The 17503-nt window shown below is 50.0% G+C and overlaps 1 protein-coding gene across 1 annotated transcript in view; it reads left to right on the forward strand.

Moving 5' to 3' along the window:
- Positions 1 to 17503, forward strand: part of LOC119968050 (immunoglobulin superfamily member 1-like) — a 54355-nt gene that overhangs the window by 9313 nt on the left and 27539 nt on the right. The window lies entirely within an intron of this gene.

The following is a 17503-nucleotide window of genomic DNA, read 5'->3' on the forward strand; positions in this document are numbered from 1 at the left end:
GGCCGAACGTGTCAATAGGTCAAGGTCCCACTGCACCACCCTCACTGTCTTCCCAATCCAGTAACATTCCCACTGCACCACCCACACTGTATTCCCAATCCAGTAACATTCCCACTGCACCACCCACACTGTATTCCCAATCCAGTAACATTCCCATTGCACCACCCTCACTGTATTCCCAATCCAGTAACATTCCCACTACACCACCCTCACTGTATTCCCAATCCAGTGACATTCCCACTGCGCCACCCTCACTGTATTCCCAATCCAGTAACATTCCCACTGCACCACCCACACTGTATTCCCAATCCAGTAACATTCCCACTGCACCACCCTCACTGTATTCCCAATCCAGTAACATTCCCATTGCACCACCCTCACTGTATTCCCAATCCAGTAACATTCCCACTACACCACCCTCACTGTATTCCCAATCCAGTGACATTCCCACTACACCACCCTCACTGTATTCCCAATCCAGTGACATTCCCATTGCACCACCCTCACTGTCTTCCCAATCCAGTAACATTCCCACTAAACCACACACACTGTCTTCCCAATCCAGTAACATTCCCACTGCACCACCCACACTGTCATCCCAATCCAGTAACATTCCCACTAAACCACACACACTGTCATCCCAATCCAGTAACATTCCCACTGCACCACCCTCACTGTCATCCCGATACAGCGACATTCCCACTACACCACACTCACTGTATTCCCAATTCAGTAACATTCCCACTGCACCACCCTCCCTGTATTCCAAACCTGTGACATTCCCACTACACCACCCTCACTGTATTCCCAATCCAGTAACATTCCCACTGCACCACCCTCACTGTCTTCCCAATCCAGTGACATTCCCACTAAACCACACACACTGTATTCCCAATCCAGTGACATTCCCACTCCACCACCCACACTGTCATCCCAATACAGTAACATTCCCATTGCACCACACACACTGTCTTCCCAATCCAGTAACATTCCCACTGCACCACCCTCACTGTATTCCCAATCCAGTGACATTCCCACTACACCACCCTCACTGTATTCCCAATCCAGTAACATTCCCACTGCACCACCCACACTGTATTCCCAATCCAGTGACATTCCCACTACACCACCCACACTGTATTCCCAATCCAGTAACATTCCCACTACACCACCCTCACTGTATTCCCAATCCAGTAACATTCCCACTGCACCACCCACACTGTATTCCCAATCCAGTAACATTCCCATTGCACCACACACACTGTCTTCCCAATCCAGTAACATTCCCACTGCACCACCCTCACTGTATTCCCAATCCAGTGACATTCCCACTACACCACCCTCACTGTATTCCCAATCCAGTAACATTCCCACTGCACCACCCACACTGTATTCCCAATCCAGTGACATTCCCACTACACCACCCTCACTGTATTCCCAATCCAGTAACATTCCCACTGCACCACCCTCACTGTCATCCCGATACAGCGACATTCCCACTGCACCACCCTCACTGTATTCCCAATCCAGTGACATTCCCACTACACCACCCTCACTGTATTCCCAATCCAGTAACATTCCCACTGCACCACCCACACTGTCATCCCAATCCAGTAACATTCCCACTGCACCACCCTCACTGTATTCCCAATCCAGTAACATTCCCACTACACCACCCTCACTGTATTCCCAATCCAGTGACATTCCCACTACACCACCCTCACTGTCATCCCGATACAGCGACATTCCCACTGTGCCACCCACACTGTATTCCCAATCCAGTAACATTCCCATTGCACCACACACACAGTATTCCCAATCCAGTAACATTCCCATTGCACCACACACACTGTCATCCCAATCCAGTAACATTCCCACTACACCACCCTCACTGTCTTCCCAATCCAGTAACATTCCCACTGCACCACCCAGACTGTATTCCCAGTCCAGCGACATTCCCACTGCACCACCCTCACTGTATTCCCAATCCAGTGCCATTCCATCTACACCACCCACACTGTATTCCCAATCCAGTAACATTCCCACTACACCACCCTCACTGTATTCCCAATCCAGTAACATTCCCACTACACCACCCTCACTGTATTCCCAATCCAGTGACATTCCCACTGCACCACCCACACTGTATTCCCAATCCTGTAACATTCCCACTGCACCACCCTCACTGTATTCCCAATCCAGTGACATTCCCACTACACCACCCTCACTGTATTCCCAATCCAGTGACATTCCCACTGCACCACCCACACTGTATTCCCAATCCTGTAACATTCCCGCTGCACCACCCTCACTGTATTCCCAATCCAGTAACATTCCCACTACCCCACCCACACTGTATTCCCAATCCAGTGACATTCCCACTGCACCACACAACCTGTCATCCCAATCCAGTAACATTCCCACTGCACCACCCACACTGTATTCCCAATCCAGTAACATTCCCACTACACCACCCACACTGTATTCCCAATCCAGTAACATTCCCACTGCACCACCCACACTGTATTCCCAATCCAGTAACATTCCCACTGCACCACCCTCACTGTATTCCCAATCCAGTAACATTCCCATTACACCACCCTCACTGTATTCCCAATCCAGTAACATTCCCACTGCACCACCCACACTGTCATCCCAATCCAGTAACATTCCCATTGCACCACCCACACTGTCTTCCCAATCCAGTAACATTCCCATTGCACCACCCACACTGTCATCCCAATCCAGTAACATTCCCATTGCACCACCCACACTGTCTTCCCAATCCAGTAACATTCCCATTGCACCACCCACACTGTCTTCCCAATCCAGTAACATTCCCATTGCACCACCCACACTGTCTTCCCAATCCAGTAACATTCCCATTGCACCACCCACACTGTCATCCCAATCCAGTAACATTCCCATTGCACCACCCACACTGTCTTCCCAATCCAGTAACATTCCCATTGCACCACCCACACTGTCTTCCCAATCCAGTAACATTCCCACTGCACCACACACACTGTATTCCCAATCCAGTGACATTCCCACTACACCACCCACACTGTCTTCCCAATCCAGTTACATTCCCACTGCACCACACACACTGTCTTCCCAATCCAGTGACATTCCCACTGCACCACCCTCACTGTATTCCCAATCCAGTGACATTCCCACTGCACCACACACACTGTATTCCCAATCCAGTAACATTCCCACTACACCACCCTCACTGTATTCCCAATCCAGTGACATTCCCACTGCACCACCCACACTGTCATCCCAATCCAGTAACATTCCCATTGCACCACCCACACTGTCATCCCAATCCAGTAACATTCCCATTGCACCACCCACACTGTCATCCCAATCCAATAACATTCCCATTGCACCACACACACTGTATTCCCAATCCAGTGACATTCCCACTAAACCACCCTCACTGTATTCCCAATCCAGTAACCTTCCCATTGCACCACACACTGTCTTCCCAATCCAGTAACATTCCCATTGCACCACCCACACTGTCTTCCCAATCCAGTAACATTCCCACTACACCACACACACTGTCTTCCCAATCCAGTAACATTCCCATTGCACCACCCACACTGTCTTCCCAATCCAGTAACATTCCCATTGCACCACCCTCACTGTATTCCCAATCCAGTGACATTCCCATTGCACCACCCACACTGTCATCCCAATCCAATAACATTCCCATTGCACCACACACACTGTATTCCCAATCCAGTGACATTCCCACTAAACCACCCTCACTGTATTCCCAATCCAGTAACCTTCCCATTGCACCACACACTGTCTTCCCAATCCAGTAACATTCCCATTGCACCACCCACACTGTATTCCCAATCCAGTAACATTCCCACTGCACCACCCTCACTGTCTTCCCAATCATGTGACATTCCTACTACACAACCTACACTGTATTCCCAATCCAGTGACATTCCCACTACACCACCCTCACTGTATTCCCAATCCAGTGACATTCCCGCTAAACCACCCTCACTGTATTCCCAATCCAGTAAAATTCCCACTACCCCACCCTCACTGTATTCCCAATCCAGTGACATTCCCACTGCACCACCCTCACTGTATTCCCAATCCAGTGCCATTCCCACTGCACCACCCTCACTGTATTCCCAATCCTGTAACATTCCCACTACACCACCCTCACTGTATTCCCAATCCAGTGACATTCCCACTGCGCCACCCTCACTGTATTCCCAATCCAATAACATTCCCACTGTGCCACCCTCACTGTATTCCCAATCCAGTGACATTCCCGCTAAACCACCCTCACTGTATTCCCAATCCAGTAACATTCCCACTACCCCACCCTCACTGTATTCCCAATCCAGTAACATTCCCACTACCCCACCCTCACTGTATTCCCAATCCAGTGACATTCCCACTGTGCCACCCTCACTGTATTCCCAATCCAGTAACATTCCCACTACCCCACCCTCACTGTATTCCCAATATAGTGACATTCACACTGCACCACCCTCACTGTCTTCCCAATCATGTGACATTCCCACTACACCACCCACACTGTATTCCCAATCCAGTAACATTCCCACTGCACCACCCACACTGTATTCCCAATCCAGTGACATTCCCACTACACCACCCACACTGTATTCCCGATCCAGTGACATTCCATCTACACCACCCTCACTGTATTCCCAATCATGTGACATTCCCACTACACCACCCTCACTGTATTCCCAATCCAGTGACATTCCTACTACACAAACTACACTGTATTCCCAATCCAGTGACATTCCCACTACCCCACCCTCACTGTATTCCCAATCCAGTAACATTCCCATTGCACCACCCTCACTGTATTCCCAATCCAGTGACATTCCCACTACACCACCCACACTGTATTCCCAATCCAGTAACATTCCCACTGCCCCACCCTCACTGTATTCCCAATCCAGTGACATTCCCACTACACCACCCTCACTGTATTCCCAATCCAGTAACATTCCCATTGCACCACCCTCACTGTATTCCCAATCCAGTGACATTCACACTACACCACCCACACTGTATTCCCAATCCAGTGACATTCCCACTGCCCCACCCACACTGTATTCCCAATCCAGTAACATTCCCACTACACCACCCACACTGTATTCCCAATCCAGTGACATTCCCACTACACCACCAACACTGTATTCCCAATCCAGTAACATTCCCACTACACCACCCTCACTGTATTCCCAATCCAGTGACATTCCCACTACACCACCAACACTGTATTCCCAATCCAGTAACATTCCCACTACACCACCCTCACTGTATTCCCAATCCAGTGCCAATCCCACTACACCACCCTCACTGTATTCCCAATCCAGTAACATTCCCACTGCGCCACCCACACTGTATTCCCAATCCAGTGCCAATCCCACTACACCACCCTCACTGTATTCCCAATCCAGTAACATTCCCACTGCGCCACCCTCACTGTATTCCCAATCCAGTGCCAATCCCACTACACCACCAACACTGTATTCCCAATCCAGTAACATTCCCACTACCCCACCCACACTGTATTCCCAATCCAGTGACATTCCCACTACACCGCCCTCACTGTATTCCCATTCCTGTAACATTCCCACTACACCACCAACACTGTATTCCCAATCCAGTAACATTCCCATTGCACCACCCACACTGTATTCCCAATCCAGTAACATTCCCACTGCACCACCCTCACTGTCTTCCCAATCATGTGACATTCCTACTACACAACCTACACTGTATTCCCAATCCAGTGACATTCCCACTACACCACCCTCACTGTATTCCCAATCCAGTGACATTCCCACTTCCCCACCCTCACTGTATTCCCAATCCAGTGACATTCCCACTGCACCACCCTCACTGTATTCCCAATCCTGTAACATTCCCACTACACCACCAACACTGTATTCCCAATCCAGTAACATTCCCATTGCACCACCCACACTGTATTCCCAATCCAGTAACATTCCCACTGCACCACCCTCACTGTCTTCCCAATCATGTGACATTCCTACTACACAACCTACACTGTATTCCCAATCCAGTGACATTCCCACTACACCACCCTCACTGTATTCCCAATCCAGTAACATTCCCACTTCCCCACCCTCACTGTATTCCCAATCCAGTGACATTCCCACTGCACCACCCTCACTGTATTCCCAATCCAGTGCCATTCCCACTGCACAACCCTCACTGTATTCCCAATCCTGTAACATTCCCACTACACCACCCTCACTGTATTCCCAATCCAGTGACATTCCCACTGCGCCACCCTCACTGTATTCCCAATCCAGTAACATTCCCACTGTGCCACCCTCACTGTATTCCCAATCCAGTGACATTCCCGCTAAACCACCCTCACTGTATTCCCAATCCAGTAACATTCCCACTACCCCACACTCACTGTATTCCCAATCCAGTAACATTCCCACTACCCCACCCTCACTGTATTCCCAATCCAGTGACATTCCCACTGCACCACCCTCACTGTCTTCCCAATCATGTGACATTCCCACTACACCACCCACACTGTATTCCCAATCCAGTAACATTCCCACTGCACCACCCACACTGTATTCCCAATCCAGTGACATTCCCACTACACCACCCACACTGTATTCCCAATCCAGTGACATTCCATCTACACCACCCTCACTGTATTCCCAATCATGTGACATTCCCACTACACCACCCTCACTGTATTCCCAATCCAGTGACATTCCTACTACACAACCTACACTGTATTCCCAATCCAGTAACATTCCATCTACACCACCCTCACTGTATTCCCAATCCAGTGACATTCCCACTACCCCACCCTCACTGTATTCCCAATCCAGTAACATTCCCATTGCACCACCCTCACTGTATTCCCAATCCAGTGACATTCCCACTACACCACCCACACTGTATTCCCAATCCAGTGACATTCCCACTACACCACCAACACTGTATTCCCAATCCAGTAACATTCCCACTACACCACCCTCACTGTATTCCCAATCCAGTGACATTCCCACTACACCACCAACACTGTATTCCCAATCCAGTAACATTCCCACTACACCACCCTCACTGTATTCCCAATCCAGTGCCAATCCCACTACACCACCCTCACTGTATTCCCAATCCAGTAACATTCCCACTGCGCCACCCACACTGTATTCCCAATCCAGTGCCAATCCCACTACACCACCCTCACTGTATTCCCAATCCAGTAACATTCCCACTGCGCCACCCTCACTGTATTCCCAATCCAGTGCCAATCCCACTACACCACCAACACTGTATTCCCAATCCAGTAACATTCCCACTACCCCACCCACACTGTATTCCCAATCCAGTGACATTCCCACTACACCGCCCTCACTGTATTCCCAATCCTGTAACATTCCCACTACACCACCAACACTGTATTCCCAATTCTGTAACATTCCCACTACACCACCGACACTATATTCCCAATCCAGTGACATTCCCACTACCCCACCCACACTGTATTCCCAATCCAGTGATATTCCCACTACACCACCCTCACTGTATTCCCAATCCAGTGACATTCCCACTGCACCACCCTCACTGTATTCCCAATCCAGTAACATTCCCACTACACCACCCACACTGTATTCCCAATCCAGTGACATTCCCACTACACCACACACACTGTATTCCCAATCCAGTGACATTCCCACTACACCACCCTCACTGTATTCCCAATCCAGCGACATTCCCACTGCACCACCCTCACTGTATTCCCAATCCAGTGACATTCCCACTACACCACCCTCACTGTATTCCCAATCCAGTAACATTCCCATTGCACCACACACACTGTCATCCCAATCCAGTAACATTCCCACTGCACCACCCTCACTGTATTCCCAATCCTGTAACATTCCCACTACCCCACCCTCACTGTATTCCCAATCCAGTAACATTCCGACTGCACCACCCTCACTGTATTCCCAATCCAGTGACATTCCCACTACACCACCCTCACTGTATTCCCAATCCAGTGACATTCCCACTACACCACCCACACTGTATTCCCAGTCGTGACATTCCCACTACACCACCCTCACTGTATTCCCAATCCAGTGACATTCCCACTACCCCACCCTCACTGTATTCCCAATCCAGTGACATTCCCACTACCCCACCCTCACTGTATTCCCAATCCAGTGACATTCCCACTACACCACCGACACTGTATTCCCAATCCAGTGACATTCCCACTACCCCACCCACACTGTATTCCCAATCCAGTGACATTCCCACTACACCACCAACACTGTATTCCCAGTCGTGACATTCCCACTACAACACCCTCACTGTATTCCCAATCCAGTGACATTCCCACTACCCCACCCTCACTGTACTCCCAATCCAGTGACATTCCCACTACCCCACCCTCACTGTATTCCCAATCCAGTGACATTCCCACTACACCACCGACACTGTATTCCCAATCCAGTGACATTCCCACTACCCCACCCACACTGTATTCCCAATCCAGTAACATTCCCACTGCACCACCCTCACTGTATTCCCAATCCAGTAACATTCCCACTACACCACCCTCACTGTATTCCCAATCCAGTGACATTCCCACTACACCACCCTCACTGTATTCCCAATCCAGTGACATTCCCACTACCCCACCCTCACTGTATTCCCAATCCAGTAACATTCCCACTACACCACCCTCACTGTATTCCCAATCCAGTAACATTCCCACTACGCCACCCACACTGTATTCCCAATCCAGTGACATTCCCACTACACCACCCACACTGTATTCCCAATCCAGTAACATTCCCACTACACCACCCTCACTGTATTCCCAATCCAGTAACATTCCCACTACACCACCCACACTGTATTCCCAATCCAGTAACATTCCCACTACACCACCCTCACTGTATTCCCAATCCAGTGACATTCCCACTACCCCACCCACACTGTATTCCCAATCCAGTGACATTCCCATTACCCCACCCTCACTGTATTCCCAATCCAGTGACATTCCCATTGCACCACCCTCACTGTATTCCCAATCCAGTAACATTCCCACTACACCACCCACACTGTATTCCCAATCCAGTGACATTCCCACTACGCCACCGACACTGTATTCCCAATCCAGTGACATTCCCACTACACCACCCTCACTGTATTCCCAATCCAGTAACATTCCCACTGCACCACCATCACTGTATTCCCAATCCAGTGACATTCCCACTACACCACCCTCACTGTATTCCCAATCCAGTGACATTCCCACTACGCCACCCTCACTGTATTCCCAATCCAGTGCCAATCCCACTACACCACCCACACTGTATTCCCAATCCAGTGACATTCCCACTACCCCACCCTCACTGTCATCCCAATCCAGTGACATTCCCACTGCACCACCCTCACTGTATTCCCAATCCAGTGACATTCCCACTGCACCACCCTCACTGTATTCCCAATCCAGTGACATTCCCACTACACCACCCTCACTGTATTCCCAATCCAGTGACATTCCCACTACACCACCCTCACTGTATTCCCAATCCAGTGACATTCCCACTGCACCACCCACACTGTATTCCCAATCCAGTGACATTCCCACTGCACCACCCACACTGTATTCCCAATCCAGTGACATTCCCACTACACCACCCACACTGTATTCCCAATCCTGTAACATTCCCACTACACCACCCACACTGTATTCCCAATCCAGTGACATTCCCACTGCGCCACACTCACTGTATTCCCAATCCAGCGACATTCCCACTACACCACCGACACTGTGTTCCCAATCCAGTGACATTCCCACTACACCACCCACACTGTATTCCCAGTCCAGTGACATTCCATCTACACCACACTCACTGTATTCCCAATCCAGTGACATTCCCATTGCACCACCCACACTGTATTCCCAATCCAGCAACATTCCCACTACCCCACCCTCACTGTATTCCCAATCCAGTAACATTCCCACTGCACCACCCACACTGTATTCCCAATCCAGTGACATTCCCACTGCACCACCCACACTGTATTCCCAATCCAGTGCCATTCCATCTACACCACACTCACTATATTCCCAATCCAGCGACATTCCCACTGCACCACCCACACTGTATTCCCAATCCAGTGACATTCCCACTGCACCACCCTCACTGTTTTCCCAATCCAGTGACATTCCCACTGCACCACCGACACTGTATTCCCAATCCAGTAACATTCCCACTACACCACCCTCACTGTATTCCCAATCCAGTGACATTCCCACTGCACCACCCTCACTGTTTTCCCAATCCAGTGACATTCCCACTACACCACCCTCACTGTATTCTCAATCCAGTGACATTCCCACTACACCGCCCTCACTGTATTCCCAATCCAGTAACATTCCCACTACACCACCCTCACTGTATTCCCAATCCAGTAACATTCCCACTGCACCACCCTCACTGTATTCCCAATCCAGCGACATTCCCACTACACCACCCTCACTGTATTCCCAATCCAGTGACATTCCCGCTAAACCACCCTCACTGTATTCCCAATCCAGTGACATTCCCATTGCACCACCCACACTGTATTCCCAATCCAGTAACATTCCCACTACACCGCCCACACTGTATTCCCAATCCAGTGACATTCCCACTGCACCACCCTCACTGTATTCCCAATCCAGTGACATTCCCATTACACCACCGACACTGTATTCCCAATCCAGTGCCATTCCCACTACACCGCCCACACTGTATTCCCAATCCAGTGACATTCCCACTGCACCACCCACACTGTATTCCCAATCCAGTGACATTCCCGCTAAACCACCCTCACTGTATTCCCAATCCAGTGACATTCCCATTGCACCACCCATACTGTATTCCCAATCCAGTAACATTCCCACTACACCGCCCACACTGTATTCCCAATCCAGTGACATTCCCACTGCACCACCCTCACTGTATTCCCAATCCAGTGACATTCCCATTACACCACCGACACTGTATTCCCAATCCAGTGCCATTCCCACTACACCACCCACACTGTATTCCCAATCCAGTGACATTCCCACTACACCACCCTCACTGTATTCCCAATCCAGTGACATTCCCACTACACCACCCTCACTGTATTCCCAATCCAGTGACATTGCCACTACACCACCCTCACTGTCTTCCCAATCCAGTGGCATTCCCACTACACCACCCACACTGTATTCCCAATCCAGTAACATTCCCACTGCACCACCCACACTGTATTCCCAATCCAGTGACATTCCCACTACACCACCCACACTGTATTCCCAATCCAGTGACATTCCCACTACACCACCCACACTGTATTCCCAATCCAGTGAAATTCCCACTACACCACCCTCACTGTATTCCCAATCCAGTGACATTCCCACTACACCACCCTCACTGTATTCCCAATCCAGTGACATTCCCACTACACCACCCTCACTGTATTCCCAATCCAGTGACATTCCCATTGCACCACCCTCACTGTATTCCCAATCCAGTGACATTCCCACTACCCCACCCTCACTGTATTCCCAATCCAGTAACATTCCCACTACACCACCCTCACTGTATTCCCAATCCAGTGACATTCCCACTGCACCACCCTCACTGTATTCCCAATCCAGTGACATTCCCACTACACCACCCTCACTGTATTCCCAATCCAGTAACATTCCCAATGCACCACCCTCACTGTATTCCCAATCCAGTAACATTCCCACTACACCACCCACACTGTATTCCCAATCCAGTAACATTCCCATTGCACCACCCTCACTGTATTCCCAATCCAGTGACATTCCCACTACACCACCCTCACTGTATTCCCAATCCAGTGACATTCCCATTACACAACCCTCACTGTATTCGCCTTCCAGTGACATTCCCACTGCACCACCCTCACTGTATTCCCAATCCAGTGACATTCCCACTACACCACCCTCACTGTATTCCCAATCCAGTGACATTCGCACTACACCACCCTCACTGTATTCCCAATCCAGCGACATTCCCACTACACCACCCTCACTGTATTCCCAATCCAGTAACATTCCCATTGCACCACCGACACTGTATTCCCAATCCAGTAACATTCCCACTGCACCACCCTCACTGTCTTCCCAATCCAGTAACATTCCCATTGCACCACCCTCACTGTATTCCCAATCCAGTAACATTCCCATTACACCACCCTCACTGTATTCCCAATCCAGTAACATTCCCACTACACCACCCTCACTGTATTCCCAATCCAGTGACATTCCCACTACACCACCCTCACTGTATTCCCAATCCAGTAACATTCCCATTACACCACCCACACTGTATTCCCAATCCAGTGACATTCCCACTGCACCACCCACACTGTATTCCCAATCCAGTAACATTCCCACTACACCACCCTCACTGTATTCCCAATCCAGTGACATTCCCACTGCACCACCCACACTGTATTCCCAATCCAGTGACATTCCCAATGCACCACCCACACTGTATTCCCAATCCAGTGACATTCCCACTGCACCACCCACACTGTATTCCCAATCCAGTAACCTTCCCACTACACCACCCACACTGTATTCCCAATCCAGTAACATTGCCACTACACCACCCACACTGTATTCCCAATCCAGTGATATTCCCACTGCACCACCCACACTGTATTCCCAATCCAGTGATATTCCCACTACACCACCCTCACTGTATTCCCAATCCAGCGACATTCCCACTACACCACCCTCACTGTATTCCCAATCCAGTGCCATTCCATCTACACCACACTCACTATATTCCCAATCCAGCGACATTCCCACTGCACCACCCACACTGTATTCCCAATCCAGTGACATTCCCACTGCACCACCCTCACTGTTTTCCCAATCCAGTGACATTCCCACTGCACCACCGACACTGTATTCCCAATCCAGTGTCATTCCCACTACACCACCCTCACTGTATTCCCAATCCAGTGACATTCCCACTACACCGCCCTCACTGTATTCCCAATCCAGTAACATTCCCACTACACCACCCTCACTGTATTCCCAATCCAGTAACATTCCCACTGCACCACCCTCACTGTATTCCCAATCCAGCGACATTCCCACTACACCACCCTCACTGTATTTCCAATCCAGTGACATTCCCACTACACCACCCATACTGTATTCCCAATCCAGTGACATTCCCATTGCACCACCCTCACTGTATTCCCAATCCAGTAACATTCCCACTACACCACCCTCACTGTATTCCCAATCCAGTGGCATTCCCACTACACCACCCTCACTGTATTCCCAATCCAGTAACATTCCCACTACACCACCCTCACTGTATTCCCAATCCAGTGACATTCCCACTACACCACCCATACTGTATTCCCAATCCAGTGACATTCCCACTGCACCACCCACACTGTATTCCCAATCCAGTGACATTCCCGCTAAACCACCCTCACTGTATTCCCAATCCAGTGACATTCCCATTGCACCACCCACACTGTATTCCCAATCCAGTAACATTCCCACTACACCGCCCACATTGTATTCCCAATCCAGTGACATTCCCACTGCACCACCCTCACTGTATTCCCAATCCAGTGACATTCCCACTGCACCACCCACACTGTATTCCCAATCCAGTAACATTCCCACTGCACCTCCCACACTGTATTCCCAATCCAGTGACATTCCCACTACACCACCCACACTGTATTCCCAATCCAGTGACATTCCCATTACACCACCGACACTGTATTCCCAATCCAGTGACATTCCCACTACACCACCCACACTGTATTCCCAATCCAGTGACATTCCCATTACACCACCCTCACTGTATTCCCAATCCAGTGACATTCCCACTACACCACACACACTGTATTCCCAATCCAGTGACATTCCCACTACACCACCCTCACTGTATTCCCAATCCAGTGACATTCCCACTACACCACCCTCACTGTATTCCCAATCCAGTGACATTGCCACTACACCACCCTCACTGTCTTCCCAATCCAGTGGCATTCCCACTACACCACCCACACTGTATTCCCAATCCAGTAACATTCCCACTGCACCACCCACACTGTATTCCCAATCCAGTGACATTCCCACTACACCACCCACACTGTATTCCCAATCCAGTGACATTCCCACTACACCACCCACACTGTATTCCCAATCCAGTGACATTCCCACTACACCACCCTCACTGTATTCCCAATCCAGTGACATTCCCACTACACCACCCTCACTGTATTCCCAATCCAGTGACATTCCCACTACACCACCCTCACTGTATTCCCAATCCAGTGACATTCCCATTGCACCACCCTCACTGTATTCCCAATCCAGTGACATTCCCACTACCCCACCCTCACTGTATTCCCAATCCAGTAACATTCCCACTACACCACCGACACTGTATTCCCAATCCAGTGACATTCCCACTACACCACCCTCACTGTATTCCCAATCCAGTAACATTCCCACTGCACCACCCTCACTGTATTCCCAATCCAGTAACATTCCCACTACACCACCCACACTGCATTCCCAATCCAGTAACATTCCCATTGCACCACCCTCACTGTATTCCCAATCCAGTGACATTCCCACTACACCACCCTCACTGTATTCCCAATCCAGTGACATTCCCATTACACCACCCTCACTGTATTCCCAATCCAGTGACATTCCCACTGCACCACCCTCACTGTATTCCCAATCCAGTGACATTCCCACTACACCATCCTCACTGTATTCCCAATCCAGTGACATTCCCACTACACCACCCTCACTGTATTCCCAATCCAGCGACATTCCCACTACACCACCCTCACTGTATTCCCAATCAAGTAACATTCCCATTGCACCACCGACACTGTATTCCCAATCCAGTAACATTCCCACTGCACCACCCTCACTGTCTTCCCAATCCAGTAACATTCCCATTGCACCACCCACACTGTCATCCCAATCCAGTGACATTCCCACTACACCACCCTCACTGTATTCCCAATCCAGTAACATTCCCATTACACCACCCTCACTGTATTCCCAATCCAGTAACATTCCCACTACACCACCCTCACTGTATTCCCAATCCAGTGACATTCCCACTACACCACCCTCACTGTATTCCCAATCCAGTAACATTCCCACTGCACCACCCACACTGTATTCCCAATCCAGTAACATTCCCACTACACCACCCTCACTGTATTCCCAATCGAGTGACATTCCCACTGCACCACCCACACTGTATTCCCAATCCAGTGACATTCCCACTGCACCACCCACACTGTATTCCCAATCCAGTGACATTCCCACTGCACCACCCACACTGTATTCCCAATCCAGTAACCTTCCCACTACACCACCCACACTGTATTCCCAATCCAGTAACATTCCCACTACACCACCCACACTGTATTCCCAATCCAGTGATATTCCCACTGCACCACCCACACTGTATTCCCAATCCAGTGACATTCCCACTACACCACCCTCACTGTATTCCCAATCCAGCGACATTCCCACTACACCACCCTCACTGTATTCCCAATCCAGTGACATTCCCATTGCACCACCCTCACTGTATTCCCAATCCAGTGACATTCCCACTACCCCACCCTCACTGTATTCCCAATCCAGTAACATTCCCACTACACCACCGACACTGTATTCCCAATCCAGTGACATTCCCACTACACCACCCTCACTGTATTCCCAATCCAGTAACATTCCCACTGCACCACCCTCACTGTATTCCCAATCCAGTAACATTCCCACTACACCACCCACACTGTATTCCCAATCCAGTAACATTCCCATTGCACCACCCTCACTGTATTCCCAATCCAGTGACATTCCCACTACACCACCCTCACTGTATTCCCAATCCAGTGACATTCCCATTACACCACCCTCACTGTATTCCCAATCCAGTGACATTCCCACTGCACCACCCTCACTGTATTCCCAATCCAGTGACATTCCCACTACACCACCCTCACTGTATTCCCAATCCAGTGACATTCCCACTACACCACCCTCACTGTATTCCCAATCCAGCGACATTCCCACTACACCACCCTCACTGTATTCCCAATCCAGTAACATTCCCATTGCACCACCGACACTGTATTCCCAATCCAGTAACATTCCCACTGCACCACCCTCACTGTCTTCCCAATCCAGTAACATTCCCATTGCACCACCCACACTGTCATCCCAATCCAGTGACATTCCCACTACACCACCCTCACTGTATTCCCAATCCAGTAACATTCCCATTACACCACCCTCACTGTATTCCCAATCCAGTAACATTCCCACTACACCACCCTCACTGTATTCCCAATCCAGTGACATTCCCACTACACCACCCTCACTGTATTCCCAATCCAGTAACATTCCCACTGCACCACCCACACTGTATTCCCAATCCAGTAACATTCCCACTACACCACCCTCACTGTATTCCCAATCGAGTGACATTCCCACTGCACCACCCACACTGTATTCCCAATCCAGTGACATTCCCACTGCACCACCCACACTGTATTCCCAATCCAGTGACATTCCCACTGCACCACCCACACTGTATTCCCAATCCAGTAACCTTCCCACTACACCACCCACACTGTATTCCCAATCCAGTGACATTCCCACTACACCACCCTCACTGTATTCCCAATCCAGCGACATTCCCACTACACCACCCTCACTGTATTCCCAATCCAGTGACATTCCCACTACACCACCCTACCAATGGGCTGCTCAGGTTTTTGGGACAATCAGCCATATTGAGCCTCTAATACGCGGAGGAGGCTTCACTTGGATGTGATCCATGATGGGCTCTTTGGCATCCGTCGGTCGCTCATCGTTTGCTCTGCCTTAAACATTCCACAGGGACCTCTCGCCCGTCCTCTCCAACCTGCTACCCCATTGAATAAGGTCATGGCTCATCTTATTGTAACCTCGACCCCACATTCCTGCCGACCCCCGATAACCTTTCACCCCCTTGTGAATCAACAATCATAAAGAACAAAGAACAAAGAAAAGTACAGCACAGGATCAGGCCCTTCGGCCCTCCAAGCCCGTGCCGACCATGCTGCCCGCCTAAACTAAAATCTTCTACACTTCCTGGGTCCGTATCCCTCTCTTCCCACACTACTCATGTATTTGTCAAGATGCCCCTTAAATGTCACTATCGTCCCTGCTTCCACCACCTCCTCCGGCAGCGAGTTCCAGGCACCCACTACCCTCTGTGTAAAAAACTTACCTCGTACATCTCCTCTAAACCTTGCCCCTCGCACCTTAAACCTATGCCCCCTAGAAGTTGGCCCCTCTACCCTGGGGAAAAGCCTCTGACGATCCACTCTGTCTATGCCC

This window comes from Scyliorhinus canicula, chromosome 6, assembly GCF_902713615.1.
Source record: "Scyliorhinus canicula chromosome 6, sScyCan1.1, whole genome shotgun sequence".
Taxonomy (NCBI): Eukaryota; Metazoa; Chordata; class Chondrichthyes; order Carcharhiniformes; family Scyliorhinidae; genus Scyliorhinus; species Scyliorhinus canicula.